The 17,677-nt window shown below is 43.4% G+C and overlaps 1 pseudogene; it reads right to left on the bottom strand.

The window, feature by feature from the left end:
* Window positions 1–1,229: 1,229 nt before the first annotated feature.
* LOC121822139 (small ribosomal subunit protein eS24 pseudogene) lies at window positions 1,230–1,869 on the bottom strand (annotated as a pseudogene).
* Window positions 1,870–17,677: the final 15,808 nt, after the last annotated feature.

Raw genomic sequence — 17,677 nt, 5'->3', positions numbered from 1 at the left:
GGGCTGTCTCTGACTCTATTGCCTGCCTTTGGGACCCATTCCTTCTACCACATTGCCTCATCTAGCCTTAATAGGAGAGGGGGTGCCTAGTCTCACTGCAACTTGATATACCATGGCTGGCTGATATTCATGGGAAATCTGCCCTTTTCTGAAGAGAAATAGAGGGAGAGTGGATGGGGAAAGGGGAGGAACTGGGAGGAGAGGAGAGAGGGGAAACTTTGGTTTTGATGCAAAAACAAAAATAAATAAATAAAAACAAAACAAATTTACTCTTTTGGAGATAGGGCAAGTTTGAGGCTATGTTCATTGAGGCAAAATCCCTAACTTTTGGCTGGATAGTGTTTAATAAATATCCAGAGTGTCATCACAGATACAGGACAGTTGACTACAAAGAGCTGACTTCATTAAAAGGCAGGTGACCTTTCTTATTATTGCATTTAAAACTACAATGGTCATAGTGAAATTCAAACCAGCAGGGTGGTAAATTTGAGACTGAGCCACTAAGTGGTACTTCCCTTCTATAGTCAGTCCTGCTCCCAACAGAAAACCACACACCACATCTCTCGTCTCTGCTATGGCCCCACCTCCCACATAACAAGGGTGCCTGTTGCTGGAGGGCTTCTCTCCAGGTTCCACCAAGCCCCGCAGTCCCACAATCCACATGTAAAATAATCACTCAGACACTTATATTACTTATAAACTGTATGGCCGTGGCAGGCTTCTTGCTAACTGTTCTTATATCTTAAATTAACCCATTTCTGTAAATCTATACCTTGCCACGTGGCTGGTGGCTTACTGGCGTCTTTACATGCTGCTTGTCCTGGCAGTGGCTGCAGTGTCCCCCCCCCCTTCTTCCTGTTTCCCCAATTCTCCTCTCTCCTTGTCCCACCTAAACTTCCTGTCTGGTCACTGGCCATCAGTGTTTTATTTATATAGAGCGATATCCACAGCAGGTGCCCATTTACCATTCAGCCCCCTCATACCTCTCACCATCAGTTGCTTCAATACAAACTCTTCAATTATCAGTTCTTATTGTTACCTTAAATATTAAAACACAAAGCCAAATGAGATTTATAAAGAAGAGTAAACTCCATGGAAATATTCAGACGTAAGGCTTTCAATTAATTCAATATTCAAATGAGATTCATGTCCAACACATTTCAATAAAGCCTTTATGTGCTCAAAAAATTCTATTTGTTTAAAGTTTTGACAGCTTATTAATCCTCTCCTTAGAAATGTGTGCCATCACAGCAGGTCCAATCACTGCAGAATTTCCACTCCTTTTGTTTTTTGCCGGCACAAACATTGTCCTCTCCAGTCCCCTGACCTTCATTCTGGTCTTGTCTTCCTTTCCCTGTTTCCTGGAGGTCTTTTTCCTCTCATAATGAGTCCGTGTTTACATTCATTCTTTTTTTGCACAACCCAAGGAAGCTCCTGAAGCTTATTGTCAACCAAAAATGAGTTCTGGATGCAAGTACAAAGATAACATCTGGTGTGGTTTTGTACATGTGGCTAGCTAGCTTTTCCCAAGTTTCTGTCTTTGGTACTGTTGCCTTCCCAGCATGAAGGGCACCAGTGATCACTTGTTTCCTCGGAAGCCATCAGTTAATCTGAACTTCTGCTCTGGATTGTTACTATGTCATTCATGACAGCAACTGCCTCCAGCAGGCAAGGAGGAAAAGAGGACAGATGTGCTCCTTTCAGTCATGACTTGGTTTTTCCCTGCTTAGTCCCATCCGTGTCCCCCACTGTGCTAAGGATAAGGCCAGACTATATCCTACAGAACCATCTGTATTGCTTAATTTTCTGCTACTGTAATCAAAACACCTGGCGGAAACAAGTTAAAGAGGTGTCTGGTTTTGTTTACTGTTGCTGTGATGAAATGCCTTGACTAAAGCAGCTTAGGCAAGAAAGGATTTATTTTAGCTCACACTTCCTGGTTACCATCCATCACTATGGATGTCAGAACAATGAGACTTGAAGCAGCTAGTCTCATTGGCCACAGAGTAGAGAGTAGAGGGTGAATAAATGCATATATGTTTGCTGCTCAGCTCCCTCTCTCTCTATTCCGTTCAGTCCAGTGTCCAGGCCAATGGTAATGTCCAGATTTGGGGATAGAGGGGGTCTTCCCACCTCAATTAACATAATCAAGACAGTTCTCCACAGGCCTATATGTCCTAGACAGTCTTCCATTGAGCTCCCTTCTCAGATGATTCAGATTGTGTCAAGTTGACAATTATAACTACCTATCTAAGGAGGAAAGATTTATTTGGCTTGTGGTTTTAAAGAATTGCAGGTCATTGTGGTGAGGAAGGCGTGGTGGGGCAACTCGGATCATAGTGGTGAGAATGTGTGGCAGACTATTCACATTCTTGAAGACCATGAAGCAGAGAACAAGGCTAAAACTAAGATCTAGGCAACAACAATCAAAGGCTCATCTCTGGTGATCCATTTTTCATCAGTGTTGTTGAAGTTCTCTCCCTGGTGGGAACGGGTAACATCTACCCTCTCTCCTAAGGTCCTAACAGCAAACCAAAGCACAGTTGTTATGGTTTGAAAGAAAATGCCCCCCAAAGGGAATGGCACCAGTAGGAGGTATGTCTTTGTTGTAGGAAGCATCCCTGTTGGAGGTGGGCTTTGAAGTCTCCTATGCTCAAGATACTGCCCAGTGTCTCAGTTCACTTCCTGTTGCCTGTACAAGATGTAAAACTCACAGCTACCTCAATAACACCATGTCTGCCTGCATGCCGCCATGACCCACCATGATAACATGGACTAAATCTCTGAAACTTTAAGCCACCACCCCAATTAAATGTTTTCCTTTGTAAGAGTTGCCATGGTCATGGTGTCTCTTCACAGCAATAGAAACCCTAACTAAGACAATAACCTACCACACCGTGGGGAGCCAATGGGTTTATTGAACTTACATACAGAGCATCAGTGAGGAGTTACCAACAGGAGGGTAGACAGCCCCAAAGCAATCACACTGTAAAGTCTTCATTCAGCAAGGATGATGACAGAAATGGAGCCCTCTCTCCCTAGCCTTCTTCACTCTGTATATTTTAATGCATCCCTGAGACTGCAAGGTCACATGAAGTCAGGGCAGAATGCATGCTAAAGACTGAGAGGAGTGGCTGGACCCTCCCTATCCTATTCTTGTAGGAAGCCTGATTGTGATGGTGCTGCTGATTTCGTGAACATGATGGTCCTGATGCCGAGAGAACAATGCCTTGTAACACCCAGCCATGCTCACTTCGGGGCAGTAACACAGCTTCCCAGAACAGTACCCCAAGCTGGGCATTATAGGACCAGATCATGAGGCTGTGGGACATTTCAGATACAAACCTAAACACCAGCTGTCTTAATCAGTGCCCTATTGCTATGAAAAGATACCATGCCCACAGCAATTCTTACAAAGGAAAACATTTGAAAGGGGCTGGCTTACAGCTCAGATGTTTAGTTCATTGCTACCCTGGCAGGAAGCATGACAGCGTGCAGGCAGACATGGTGCTGGAGAAGTAGCTAAGAGTTTTACATGCAGATCCATAGGCAGCAGAAAGAGAGACACACCGGATCTGGCTTGAGCATGTGAAACCCCAAAGCCCACCCATCGTGACACACTTCCTCCAACAAGGCCACACTTCCTGATCCCTGTCAAGTAGCACCACTCCCTAATGACCAAGCATTCAAATCTATGAGCCCGTGGATGAGGGGGACAGTCTTATTCAAACCACCACACCAGTGATCTCAACCCTAGCCAAATGGTGCTCAAAACTACCTGCTTACTCTCTTCTCACTCCCTACCACTACCAACCCTCAATACTGGCCAGTCAGGTCTCAAATATAACTTTCTAGGAAGCATCCTGGAATTGCTTCCATTCCCAGGAAGATCAATGAACACTTTCATAGGCAGAGCTTCCCTCACGGTGGTATTTGGCACACTTCATCATAACTGCTTTATTTATCTGTCATTATTAATACACTGCAAATAAGCATTGTACCTCGCGCACTTGGAATAAAGTGACTCAGAGGAGGTAGTCAAAAAATATTGATCTACCTAATGAGAGGATGATAGCTTAACTGCAACAATGAAACTGAAGCAGCAGAGAACATGAAGGAGAACCTGGTAGAACCAAGCAGCGCTTGGAGGCAGAACAGACATGAGCCGTGACCTTCACCAAGAAATAGGCAGATGTAACAAATTCAGGGAGCAATGGGGGGATCTATGTATAGACAATGAACTTGAGAGTTCAAAGACATCTGCTTTCAAGGTCTGGGTCTTGGCTGAGAATTTACTATTGTTCTGCTCCAGACATATACAGCTTGTCAATACATTAAGTAAAACCCCAAAACCATTACTAAGACCCACATAGCTCTATATTCCCCAGTTCTCCCAAGGTCTCCAACTTCACTTTGTACACATTTTCTTCAGTATTGCCTCACTAGTCACAGTGAATTTCCACAGCCCAGAAAAATTCCCTCAGAACCTATGTCCTGCCCAGCACATGGAACCTATATGTTCACTGGACTTCCTGTTTCTCATCAATCAAGTCCCATTACCAAGCGGAGGATGTTCTGTCAGTGATGGAAGCCACCTCAAGTGTGCCCCTCTGACTCACTACTGCATCAGCTTCAGTTCCATCATTAAGAATTTGAGCTGAGTGCTCCACACCTAAAAATCCAGCACTTGGGAGAGTGAGTCTGCTTGGCAAAAGGGGTCTCAAATTCTGGGCCAGCCTGGGCTTCATAGTGAGAAGTTGCCTTACAAAATTGTGATAAAATTTAACTGTATATTCATTTGTATTGCATACTTAAGACCTACCTAAACTGTCTTCATGGTAGTTTCCACACAGTCAGGCATGGCAACCTTTTCTGTTCATCAGCATATCCTTCCCCCCAACACTTAGGACATGGCCCTAGCTAATTGTTCACCAAGTTTGTTGAATGAATAGAACACAGTAGTAAAGTAACAAGATGGGATTGGGCCCCATCTGCCCTTGCACTGGAGTAACTCTGTGTCTTAATGACTTTCCTATTGCTATGATAAAACACCATGACCAAGTCAACTTATTAAAAAGTTTATTTGGGGTTTACAGTTCCAGAGAGTTAGAGTCCATGATCATCTGTGCTTGCAGCATGGCAGCAGGCAGGCAGGCATGGCACTGGAGAAGTAGTTAAAACCTTTTGTATTGATCCACAATGGGCTGAACCTCTGAAACTGTAAGCCACCACCTCAATTAAATGTTTTCCTTTATAAGAGTTGCCATGGTCATGGTGTCTCTTCGAAGCAATAGAAACCCTAAGACAGGGACAGACCATTCTCATTCAGACCACCACGCCGAGAAAATGCAGAAAGAGATATAAAGTGCCAAAAACCTAAGGAAATTAGATATAGTGACAGATTATCTGAATCTCTAGAAGGAAGGACCAAGTGAAAACAAATACAGCTCTTAACAAAAGCACAAAGGAAGAACAGAGAGAGGAAGCAAGACAGAATGGACTTTTGCTAAAGCTAAGCATTCCAAATTCAAAAGTGTGAAATTTGAAATGTTGAAATTCTGTCAGAAAAAAAAACTGATGTAACATAAAACATACACCGAGTTATTTAAAATATTATATAAAGTCACTTTATTAACTGGCTTTCTCATCACTCTGACAAAATACCTGAGATAAACAACTTCAATGAGAAAAAAAATTATTCTCTTTCACAGTCTCAGAGAGTTTAATCCTTGGTTGTTTGATTGTATTTAAATGTCACAGCAGCTCATGCGTGTGACAGAGGAGGGCTGCTCACTCATGGTAGACAAGAAGTAGAGAAGGTTACAGGAAGGAACCACAGGCAATATGCCCCCAAGTGTCTGGCACCTTTAGCTCCTAACTTTTTCAGAACCCCCCAAGACAGCATGACCAGATGAAAATCAAGCCCTGAACACGTGAGGAGTCGATGGAATGTTTAATATTCAAACCATAACAGTCTACCCTGCCCTACAAAAGTCTCACGTGCATCTCACAATGCAAAATGAATTCAGTCCCACTTTAAAATTCCCCATAGTCTTAACAGTTCCAACGGTGATCAAAAGCCCAAATTCAAAGTCTCTGCCGAGATCAAGTCAAACTCTTAACTATAAATCCTGGTAAAGCGAAAAATGAAAATGTTTATAAGTCTAATGGCTGGGAGTAAACCTTCATATTCCAAAAGGGAATGATGGAGGTATGGAGAGGTTGAAGGAAACCAAAGCCAGGACCAGATGCAGCAGGACAAACAGGAAATACTGTAGCTCCATGTCTGGCGTCAGAGTCTATAACACCATGATCTGAGCTCAAAAGACTTGAGCAGCCAAATTCCCATGGCTCTGCCTTTTGCACACTGGCTTCTCCTTAGCTGGCTCTGCCCTCTGCCTGCAGACTTCCTCCGCAGGCATTCCACATTTCTGATGGTCTTAGGGTCACCGTTGCTGTGACGAAACACCATGACCAAAGAGCAAGTTGGGGAGGAAAGGGTTTATTTGGCTTACATTTCAGCACTGCTGTTCATCACTGAAGGAAGTCAGGGCAGGCACTCACGCAGAACATGATCCTGCAGGCAGGAGCTAATGCAGAGGCCATGGAGAGGAGCTGCTTACTGGCTTGCTTCCCTGGCCCACTCAGGCCACCTTCTTATAGAACCCAGGACCAGCAGCCCAGGGATGGCACCACCTACCATAGGCTGGGCCCTCCCACATTGATTACTAAATGAGAAAATGCCTTACAGCTGGATGTCATGGAGGCATTTCCTTAACTGAGGCTCCTTCCTCTGATGACTCTAGCTTGTGTCAAGTTAACATACAAAACCACTCAGTACACTGACATTTTCAACACCCTGAAGTCTCCATAACAGGCTTGGCTTCACCCTCATAGCTTCAGGCATTTCCCTGTGAGGGACTGCCTGCAAGGACTCCCATTCTACACTCAGTCTTAGTCTTCCAGGCCTTGCTTTAAAATCATGAGGGAAGCCTCCATGATCCTACAACTCTTACGCACTCTGCTGGCTTGCAAAAATCAACACCAGGTACACAAGGCCAAAGTCTACCTCCAACAGCCCCCTCAGATTAGGGATGCAGCTGCTTCTACATTCCTCTGATTTACCCCCAAAACACTCCCCTTGGCCCAGCAATAACAAAGGCCACTACGAAGTCCATGCATATCAGCCTTCCGTCCAACCCCTACCAGGGATGCCCCTGCCTGTCAAAGCGCACTGGAGGTTTTTAAGAATGCTCCCCCCCCCAAAAAAAAAAAAAAAAAAAAAAAGAATGCTCCCAGCGTTCTCTTCTCACCTTGCTCACCAAAGTCTCCCTAGGGTCCTTCTAACAAACCCCCACCCTGTGACCTAGCCCTGTTTTCCTAGCTGCTCCTCCTGCCTAGAATCCGTGTCCACTCACACGGATCAATCTGTTCTACCTTCCCCTTCTCAGTAAGTTCTACGAACAACTACTGGAGTACAGGATGCTACCAACAGCCCAGCACATCCAGAACTTTCCACTCTGTTTCTTTTCTATTTTGCTTCCACATAATATTTATCATCTTTCAAACCACTAAATAATCTACCTCTGTATTATTCACCGTTTATTGATGGGTTCTTCCCAACTCAGTTATAGGCTCCACATAGCATCGACACCCATTTGGTTTACCGACTGTCCGGTGCCCAAACCGTACCTTGCATAATCAAAGCCTACGACACTTAATGGTGTGGGAAAAAGAAACTGGGTATTAAATATTGACTTACTGGATTTTAAACTATTTATTTATTGAATTTGAAACTATTTTACTTCAAACAATTTATTTAGTACTTTAATTTTCTAAATGTACTGAGGAAAAAACAGGGACTCTTAAAGAAAAATAATTCACTCTACCACCAAAAATATACTGGTTCTAAATTTCCCCTCTACACACCCTTTTAAGTTTCTTTAGCTCACATCTGTGAGATTCCATGAGGTAAAATGGAAGATATTTGCTCACAGCATTTGCAAATGCTCCCTCAGAAGAATAACGCATATTCCTCAATACACTGAACACAGCTCGTTCCTTATCAAATTTATTATTGTTAGTAGCCTGATGTAATTGTGGATGTCTTTCCCTAATGCCTGTTCCCTTGTTGTATAAAACATTGTGAGAGTCTCACTTGTGTCAGTTAAAGGCACTGAGGGCAACCTCAAAGACATCACATTAACCTGTGTCACATTAGGGAAGGAAATCACCGACTTCCTCTTGGATTACTTTGAACAAAAGCAAGCCCAAGTGTGAATTCTCCACTTCTACCCCTGCATCTTCCGTTTTTCCCTCATAAAGAGCTTTACTCTATGTGAACAGTACAGAAATTATCACAGGGGGAAGGGATGGGGGATACTTTATAGGAATCTTTAATGAGTTTTATGAGGCATCAAATCAATGACCCCAACTGAACAAAATAACAAACAATATTGCAAACATACCCTTTATCAAGTGGTACTGGTATGCTGTTCACAGTGCTTATGGTGGATATTTATTGCTTTCAACTGGCTAGCTATTTTCAGCAAATTATCATTATATCACACACAGACATGCACTGGTCTCTAGCTCAGGGGCATGGAAGAATACATGAGTTAAGATTAAAGCTGTGCATTAGCTTGGGTTGTAAAAATGATTACATGGGAAATCCAAGGCAAATAAAGTTGGCTGTTACACTGTTCTCTTAAAGGCAAGTTTAACAGGCTGAATGCACAGTAGGGTATCAATCTTCAGTGATATACTACACTCCAAAATGTAGCATTCACTCAGCTGAAAGGCCCAGAATAAGTTCCAGCCTCTTTGAATGTAAGACATTTTATTTTCCTAAAAGTGCATGGACACCCTCACTCCTTGGATTGCCTTTGGTGTTGACAAATGATTCTTATTCATGGTCTTCCTCAGGGCCTCCATCACAGAACTCAGCAGGAGAGCTGACTATATCTTATTCCTGCTCACCATCTGCTCCCCACATATTGCATTAAAAATTCTTTTGGCAAGGATAAACAATATAGTCACCCCACTGTTATTGACACTGGGGATTGGTGGAGAAGCTATACACCCCATATCAAAAAATGCAGAAAGAAAATAGCTCAGCCCAGGGTCAGAGAATGTTCTCTTTTATTTTAAGAAATATTGTTATTAAAATGATGTTTTGACATCAACTTGTGACATATGTGCCTACCCAACCAATTTACTGTTCCCAGGCTTAAAAATACACACTGCAATGTGTTTGATGTATTAATATAATCGTGGCCTCAAAAATACTCTTAGTAGTAGCAGCATCCGAGAGGCCAAAATTACTTTCACTTTGACGTAAGTAAAATCACAGGTAAACAAGAAAAATTAAGGTGGGGATATCACTTCTGCATAGGAGCTAAATATATTACCATAGTATATGGGTATTCTGCATTCAGTTTACTTTTTGTTACTTTTATAATTAACCTCCAGGGATATTATCTATAATAAAGAAGCAGAAAATAACATGGCATTATGAAAGCATTTCTTTCCCAAACTATTAAAATAACTTGAACAAGATCAAGATGAGAACCCAGCCACCTACAGTATTAACGCTGGCGTGCTTGCAATGCATGAAAATTATTGACTTTTTCCCCAGGGTTAAAACTGTCAGGTCCAAATTCTGGCAGTTAGACAAATGCCAACTGTCCTCTGGAACATGTGAAGCCACTTGCCCTCTACCAAAGGACCCATTTCTTTATCACTGGCAGAAGGATAAGTGGCCATCTGTGGTGCCTATTAGCATATCAAAGTCATGCAGACCTCCAGGCTCCCTCTGGATCACAAGTACATGTTACACATTTCAGAGTCCACGGGGCTCTTCTCACCCTGCCCCTTCCTTATCCTAAACTTCTCCAACATGGCCTTCCCTCCATTTCTCACTGTCCTTATAACCTGCTATTTCAGCTATTCTCTCTCTCTCTCTCTCTCTCTCTCTCTCTCTCTCTCTCTCTCTCTCTCTCTCTTTCTCTCTCTCTCTCTCATATCTTAATCTCTTAGTTCTCCTTCCTTTCCTTCTCCCTTGGTCATCTCTTTATCTTCCTCTCTCACTCTGCTCCCCATTCTCTCTCCCCTCATGTCCAAGTCCAGTAGGACATACTCAGTCTACTACTTTCTCTCCTTGCTCTCCACTCTTCCAGATGCCTCTGGTGGTTCCCTCCCTCACATTTTCAATAAAAACCTTCTAATGAATCATACCTTGGAGTGTTCACGTCATCAGTTTATATAAAAACAACAACCCAGTACTAATGAAGTAAGAAAACGCAGTGTTATTTCTGATCTGAACGACACTAGCTCACATTCTAAAGAGTCTTTGGAGTATTTAAGTAGTTGTAAGAAAGTATCTCCAAATGATCCAGACTGAGTCTCTTTACTCCTACAAATAAACCATTCTTTTAATAGTATTGAGATAATTTGTAAAGTGTAGCCACATGGACAATCAGAAGTCTCACGGAGAGTCTATCACACAAGTCAGTATGGATCCCTCTCTGTACAGTATGTCACTGACTACCAGGACCTCAGGCTATGAGATGGGGCAGCTGAGTTGGCAGTGTCCCCATGGGGTGACACAGCTCCCACCGCAACTCTGACGCCCTCCCCTGCCACTGCCCACCAGGCCATCTGGACCTTGGTCAGTACTAGGTGCCTCTCAAGTCTACCTAGCACAATCTAAATTTCCATCTACCAATGAAGATCAGGAATATGTGGCTTTAATGTGTATGTTCTAGCAACTAAAAACAAACCTAGCAAGCACTGAGATGGTGTGGAAAACATCCCTGAGACACGGGCAGGTAAAGGTGCTCCCAAAGAATAGAATGTGTGTCTCTTCATGCATTCGGTCCTTCCTGTTTGGAATAAGCATATAATTCCTTCAGTAGCAAAACATATCACCCATTTAGGGAAATATTATAATACATAAAAGTACTTATAACAACAACTGGCAAGCCATTGCTGACAGTTATTTAAATAGTAGCTACCTTTGTAGCATGTGCTAAATGTTTTGTTTAGAACGTCATTTAGTATTGACAGCAACCCTATTGCTGCCTTGGTCTCACATCTGAAATAAACCTAAGTTGCCTTTGTCCACACAGCTACACAAAGCCAACCAAGGGGCCAAAGAACAAAGGGCACATTTTTATACATGTGTTTCTTCAACCAAAGATACAGCTGTTTTAAGTATAAAATGGATGTTAGGAATTCTGAATTGAAAAAAAAAAAATGCTGATAAACACATGAGCAGAGCAACCAAACTGACAGATGCCAAATTCAGAGGAGCAGAGAGGGAGCCAAGGCCAGGAACAGGCACCGCAGACCTGAGTGCAGACTTTATACATCCGTGGTTAACACTGAGTCACCAACAATTCACTGAGCACTTTAAAGAAAGAAAGAAATGCACCCACACACACACACACACACACACCTTGGAGTCACTTAGCCAACGGTCAGTCCACATGTGAATTCTCTGCGCCATGCTCCCTGTGTCTTCTGACCTCTCTCCATCTGTTGTATAAGTGAATCTGTGTGTGCCTGAAGAAGGCTTTCTTATAAACTTGTCCCTGTGTCTGCCTGTCTTTGTGTGTTTGTCTTGTTGTGTGACGGTGTGTGTCTGTATGTGTGAGTGCTGCTGTCTGTACCTAACAAAGGGTTTGGCTCTGTATTTATTGAACAGCATGGAAATAATCAGGTGGGGATGGAATATGATATTTTACAGAACTCTTTAACAGAGTTCTACCATAGATTAAGTCACTGGTTCCAAAAGGCCCAAATGACCTAGACAAAAACACCGTGTTCATCCACCAATACCCATAGGTGGCCACTTTCAACCTTTCTGGTGGATTTTAGGAAGTTGCTCTCAGCTTCTGTGTTTGCCACATTCAGCAAAAGATACACATGCATTGTCTGCGTTGGGGATTGGGGGGTGAGGGATGGGAGGGGGGCAAGGATGATGAGATTACAGCTGTGCATTATCTTGGCTGTAAAAGTTGATTACATGGGAAATCTGAGGCACGTAAGGTTGATTGTTAAATTGTTCTCTTAAGAGCAGGTTAAACAAAGAGTCAGAGTGCACAGTAGGACAGCAGTCTGAAGTCTTAAGTGGCTTCAAGGTGTACTATTAACCTTGGCTGTGAGGTCCAGCGAAGACTCCAGTCTCTTAGAATGTAGGAGATATTTTTACAATATTGCACCATCGAAGGCCTGCTCAGAAGGAAGGACAGGAGCCAGGCCCTCACAAGTTCATCAGCAGGAAAATCAAGACTCAAAGGTCCACACTCAGAGAGGCTGGAAGTAAAAGCAGAACACAGTGTCTCATGGAGAAACTAGTTGAGACCAACAAGTGGCCTGTGCTAACCAAAAGCAAGAGAAACTGGGCAAACTAATGTTGACTCTTGCTGGGTACCACCAGCTCCTTTCCAACAGCCATGAGAATAATCAGTGTCAGAACAAGTGGACATCCCATCCTTGCTTCAAATTGCTGTGTCTAAAGAGTGCCAAAGTAAAAAAAAAAAAAAAAAAAAAAAAAAAAAAAAAAAAAAAAAAAAAAAAAAAAACCCTCCCCAAAGAGACTCAAAGTTAAAGTAGCTCCCAGAGTTTCAGCCTTTGTGCAGCAGAGGCCACAGTGGAGTGACAGGGACGAGGGTGTGTCCAAGGGAAGGACCAACAAAAGACAGAACCCCAAGAACATGGAGGTGCAGAGACCAATGGCTCCAAAGTGGCCATCCTGCACAGGGTTCCATGTGGAGCCTGCTACACTCAGAGGGATCTGAGGACTTCACCCTTCAACCCTGTGCATCGATGCCAGCAATCCACTCCATCAGCTAGTGTCATTCTCAGCCCTGAGCAGCAGTTATGGCTGACATCCATCACTCGTCCAAGCTCTGAGGCTAAGAGGCTGTTGAGTTCTCAATCCCTCAATGAGACGCCTTTGTCAAGGTCCCCCCAGCTCAGGGAACGCTGTGGAAGAAGGGGTAGGAAGGATCTAAGGGCAAGAGTATGTGGAGGAGGGCTGGGGGACGCTGTCTTCTGGATATGCCACGCCATTATAGTCGTGAACTCACTGAAGTTACAGTCACCTTCCCAAGACCAAGCCAACCGTCAGTCACCATTCCAGCAGGAAGCACTAATCAGATACAGTAGATTAAAAAATGTTTTAAAAGAGGACACCAAGGTTAGAAGAGGTGTGTTGGGGAGGCTTGGGGGTGGGAAGGAGGAGTTTTGAGTGGATGCGAGCAATGTGAATTGTCAAGGAATAAATCTGAACTAAATCAAGAGAACAATTGCTTCCAGTGATCCATCACCAAAACCTTTTTACAAAGGAGCATCACAACATCTCACATCTGAGAAGACAACACACTAATTCCTCTATGCTATGTCTGTTTGCTACACCTGTCTCTCCATCATGAACCCCACTTTTTTTTCCCTAAGGCAGTCTCTCTCCTACACACATGACTAAGATAATCTCCTTAGGAGAGACTAATGCATGGTCCTTAGTTTAGGCTTTGTGTGTATGTGAGAAATTAAAAGATAGTAATCCTCAGTAAACTCATACACAGCTTTACTAGTAGCCAGAAGGGCCCCAAATCTGAGGGCCTCCGTTTCAAGTATAAGATTGCTAAGTGTGACTCTCCAAAACCCCCAGAAGACCCATGTGTTCAAGGCATAGTCTGCTTGTAAGCCACTCACGGGAGGTGGCAGAGCCCTAGCAAGCAGGCCTGGTGGATGGTCCTATGGATTGGAATATGTCCTTGCCATGTATCTCAACCCCTTCCCTGCTCTTATGCAACCAGTGGATGATGCAATTATTTGCTTCACCAAGCACTTCCTGCCAGTGCTCCTGGTTGTGACCTCCCAGTGTCCCCAGCCATGGACAGCCATGACCGTCAACTGGGATTTCTGAAACCATAAGCTAAAATAAACCTCCTCCTCATGAGTTCACCTGTGGCAGTAGGGGAAAGCCGGATGGTACATTCGTCGTACCTAGGACAGAAGAGGGAGGTGGCCCATAGTGGAGGCAGCGGAAATCATCCTTGTCTACAAGGCTACCCTGCTTCTCTTCCCGCCAGCAGCTGCTAAGTGGAGCCCCATGTCCTACCTTCGGTGTGGTGATATTTTGTGTATGCTCTAACAAGCAAAGCTTGCCTGAAGATCAGAGGGCAAAATCAGTCACTACCTAGCCATAGAGGCCAGGCAGTGGTGGCACACACCTTTACCCAACACTTGAGATCTCATGCCTTGACTCCCAGTACTTAGGAGGCACACACGCCTTTAATCCCAGCACTAGGGAAGTTGAGACAGGAAGTGATAAGGCTGGGCAGAGAAAGGAATATACAGCGGGAGGAGACAGAAGCTCAGTCCTTTTGGCTGAGGAACTGGTGAGGCGAGAGGTGGCTGTGGCTTGTTCCTTTGTCTCTCTGATCTTTCAGCATTTGCCACGATATCTGGCTCCGGGTTTTTATTATGACCAATTAGGAATCGTCCTATGCTTCAGGCTTAAAACACCAGCAAGAAGGGACTCTGGGGACATGGCAGGCTTTCAGACTGTCCGTGGTGTTTATCATTCTTGATATGTTGCAGAATCTTTTAAAAATATAAAGATTTGTTTGTTTGTTCTGAAATTCCTCAAATCATCTTTTTGCTTTAACTAATAGAAACTAAAGATCCTAGAAAAAAAAAAAAAAAAAAACTCCTCTGTGTTAAACATTCAAGGCTGGTTGGAACATTGCAGTCCCAAGCCATAGTATCTTGGGCTATCTTAAGAAGCCCCTATGTGACCTATCTCTATATGTGACCTAAGATCTTTGTAAAGGTAAATCCTTTTGGAATACATAAATAGACCCCTACCTTCCATCAACCCCAAAGCTAAGAATGTCATCAGACAATATAAGTCCTGTAGCAGGTACCCCTGCTTTGCTATAACCCACGTGTTATAACAAACGTGTTAAGAACACGTTTCTTCTTTTCAAGGCAGGGTTTCTCTGTGTAGCTTTGCACCTTTTTCCGGAACTCACTTGTTAGCCCAGGCTGGCCTCGAACTCACAGAGATCCGCCTGGCTCTGCCTCCCGAGTGCTGGGATTAAAGGCGTGCGCCACCACCGCCCGGCTTTAAAAAACACGTTTTTTAAAAACACGTTTCTACCAGTGTATTTGAAAAGCTTCTGGATTTATAATCCCCTTTGTCTCGTTACTATAAATATGTAATGAAAGTATCACCACACTGGAGCATGGTATGTATTTAGGGTAGCCTGCATCTGTGTTGCTGGGTCATGGGTATATATGGTCCCCAAATAAACTACTTCTTACTCTAGAGAGTGCTGTATAGGGTGGTCACTGACTTCCTCCCCTTCTTATGCTTGGTAAATGCATTTGGCTGAAGGCTCCTCCAGGTGAGCCACACCACCCCACTCAACCTCCCATGCAGCCTGTGGGAGTTAATGCCTTGGCACCCATGCAGCCTGCAAGAGTCAAAGCCTTGGCCTCCATGCAGTCTGCAGGAGTCAAAGCCTTGGCCCCATGCAGCCTGCAGTAGTTAATTAGCCTGTTTTAAAACCTGGGAAATTGGACCAAAACCGGCTCAGCAGGAAAAGGCACTTGGTGTCAAGCCTGTTGATCCACAGGACCCACAGGATGAAAGTCAAGGAAAGTCAACCCCTGAAGTCCTTCTCTATCCTGCACTTGCTCTCTCTGTCTCTCTGTCTCTGTCTCTGTCTCTCTGTCTCTGTCTGTCTCTGTCTCTCTGTCTCTCTCTGTCTCTCTCTCTCTGTCTCTCTCTCTCTCTCTCTCACACACACACACACACTAAACATTAAAAAGCAAAATAAGAAATCACACAAGCATTTTTAAAACGAGGTTTCATACATATGGGGAGCACAATGGGGAAGGAGAGAGAAGAGGGGTCAGGGAAAGGACCTCCAGATTTCCAAGCAGCATTCATCTACAGCTACAGACCCGATGATGTACACCCTAGGTAGCCCAGGCTCACCAGTCCCTCCTGTCTTTAACATCTAGGCCACTGCACAACCCGGGGCCAGGGTACCTGCCACACTGACATCATCTGAGGGTGACCTTTGGAGCCTGCCCCTGAGTGACCCCAAAGAGAATTCCAAAGTACCTTAAGCAAACAGTCACTTCCCCTTTCTGCTAGTGGACCGGAAGACAAAAATATCACCTGGGGGAGAGGGGCCAGCTCTGCCTCCAGCTGCTTTCTAATTCACCTTCCCTGTTTGTTTTCAATCCAAGGGAGCTAAAAAGAAGCCACATGGAGCCTCTTCATATTTTAATTACACTTAGTCAAGCCTCTGAAAAGAAAAGGGAAACAGTGCCACCTAACTGCCCAAGAGGCTTTGTACTTGGGGCTGATTTTTTTCCCTCTTGTTACTGCATATTAATTATCAGTCATACCCCTCTTCACGCAATTCATTGTTATCTCAGCTGATGATGATTTCACAGGGGAAGGATACACAGCAGCCATGTTTTCAAGAGCAAAATGGCAACTTCACTGAACTTACACCTGAAGTCAGAGCATGCGCCAGCCCTTTTGGATAACCAGGAAATGCTGGATTAATGATGTGTTTTATTAACCTTAAATATCTTCAGATGAATTTCTTTTCTGATACACTAATAAATTCAAAATATCAAGACTTTTGGTTTTTTCTACAAGCATATCTTCCATATCAAACATTCTAAGTAACTGATCAATGGCAAAACACAGGTTTTTTTTTTCATCCAATCAATAATCAAAACATTTTTTTTTAAAAAAAAGAATATATGAAATGCATATCAGCATATTTCAAAGTGTAAAGTACCCTGAAAATATATTTTTAAAATACACTTGGTTTAGTACTAATAAGGTATGTTGGGGTAATTATCCCAAGCTAGGATGTTATGGATCATGGCCTTGAAAGGTGTTTTTACATTATCAAATCCACTGTGGATTTGATAAATAAATATCAAAATCAACACACCCTTTCTAAAAACTAAAGTCTACAGACAGATTCAGAAAAAAATAGAGAACCATCACCCACCTCCTAGCCCTATTACAGATCCTTTGAATTTGAATAAGAATGGCCCCCATAAGCTTCTGTATGTGAATGCTTGGTCCCCAGTTGGTGAAACTGTTTGGAAAGGATTAGAAGGTGTGGCCTTGTTGGAAGAGATATGTCACTGGGGGTAGGCTTTGAGGTTTCAAAATCCCAAGCCATCCCAGTCAGTGTGTACTCCCCTCTCATTCACTCCTGTCCATGCCCTCTCCCTTCTACCTGGTGGTTATGGATCAAGATGTCAGCCCTCAACTGCTGGTCCAGTGTCTTGTTTACCTGACTGTTGCCTTTCTCCCCAACATGATGGTTATAATCTCACCCTCTGAAACTGTAAGCCCCAAATAATCTCTTTCTTCTATAAGTTGTCTTGGTCATGGCGTCTTATCACAGTGATTTAAAAAAGCAGCTAAGACAATGCCTTTATTGACTCGAGTCAACACAGGTGACCACATCAGTGACATCAATAATAATCTCAATAATTATCATATCCATGTTTAGAGGGGTGTGGACTGCCCATATACGACATATTAATTTCTAGTTTTTATAAGTGTCATTCACAGATACCATTATTTATTTCATATATAGTTCAGAATCTTGATTTTTGC

This window comes from Peromyscus maniculatus, chromosome 13, assembly GCF_049852395.1.
Source record: "Peromyscus maniculatus bairdii isolate BWxNUB_F1_BW_parent chromosome 13, HU_Pman_BW_mat_3.1, whole genome shotgun sequence".
Taxonomy (NCBI): domain Eukaryota; kingdom Metazoa; phylum Chordata; class Mammalia; order Rodentia; family Cricetidae; genus Peromyscus; species Peromyscus maniculatus.
Note: the sequence above shows the minus strand (reverse complement) of the source record. Positions and strands in the feature narration are given on the sequence as shown.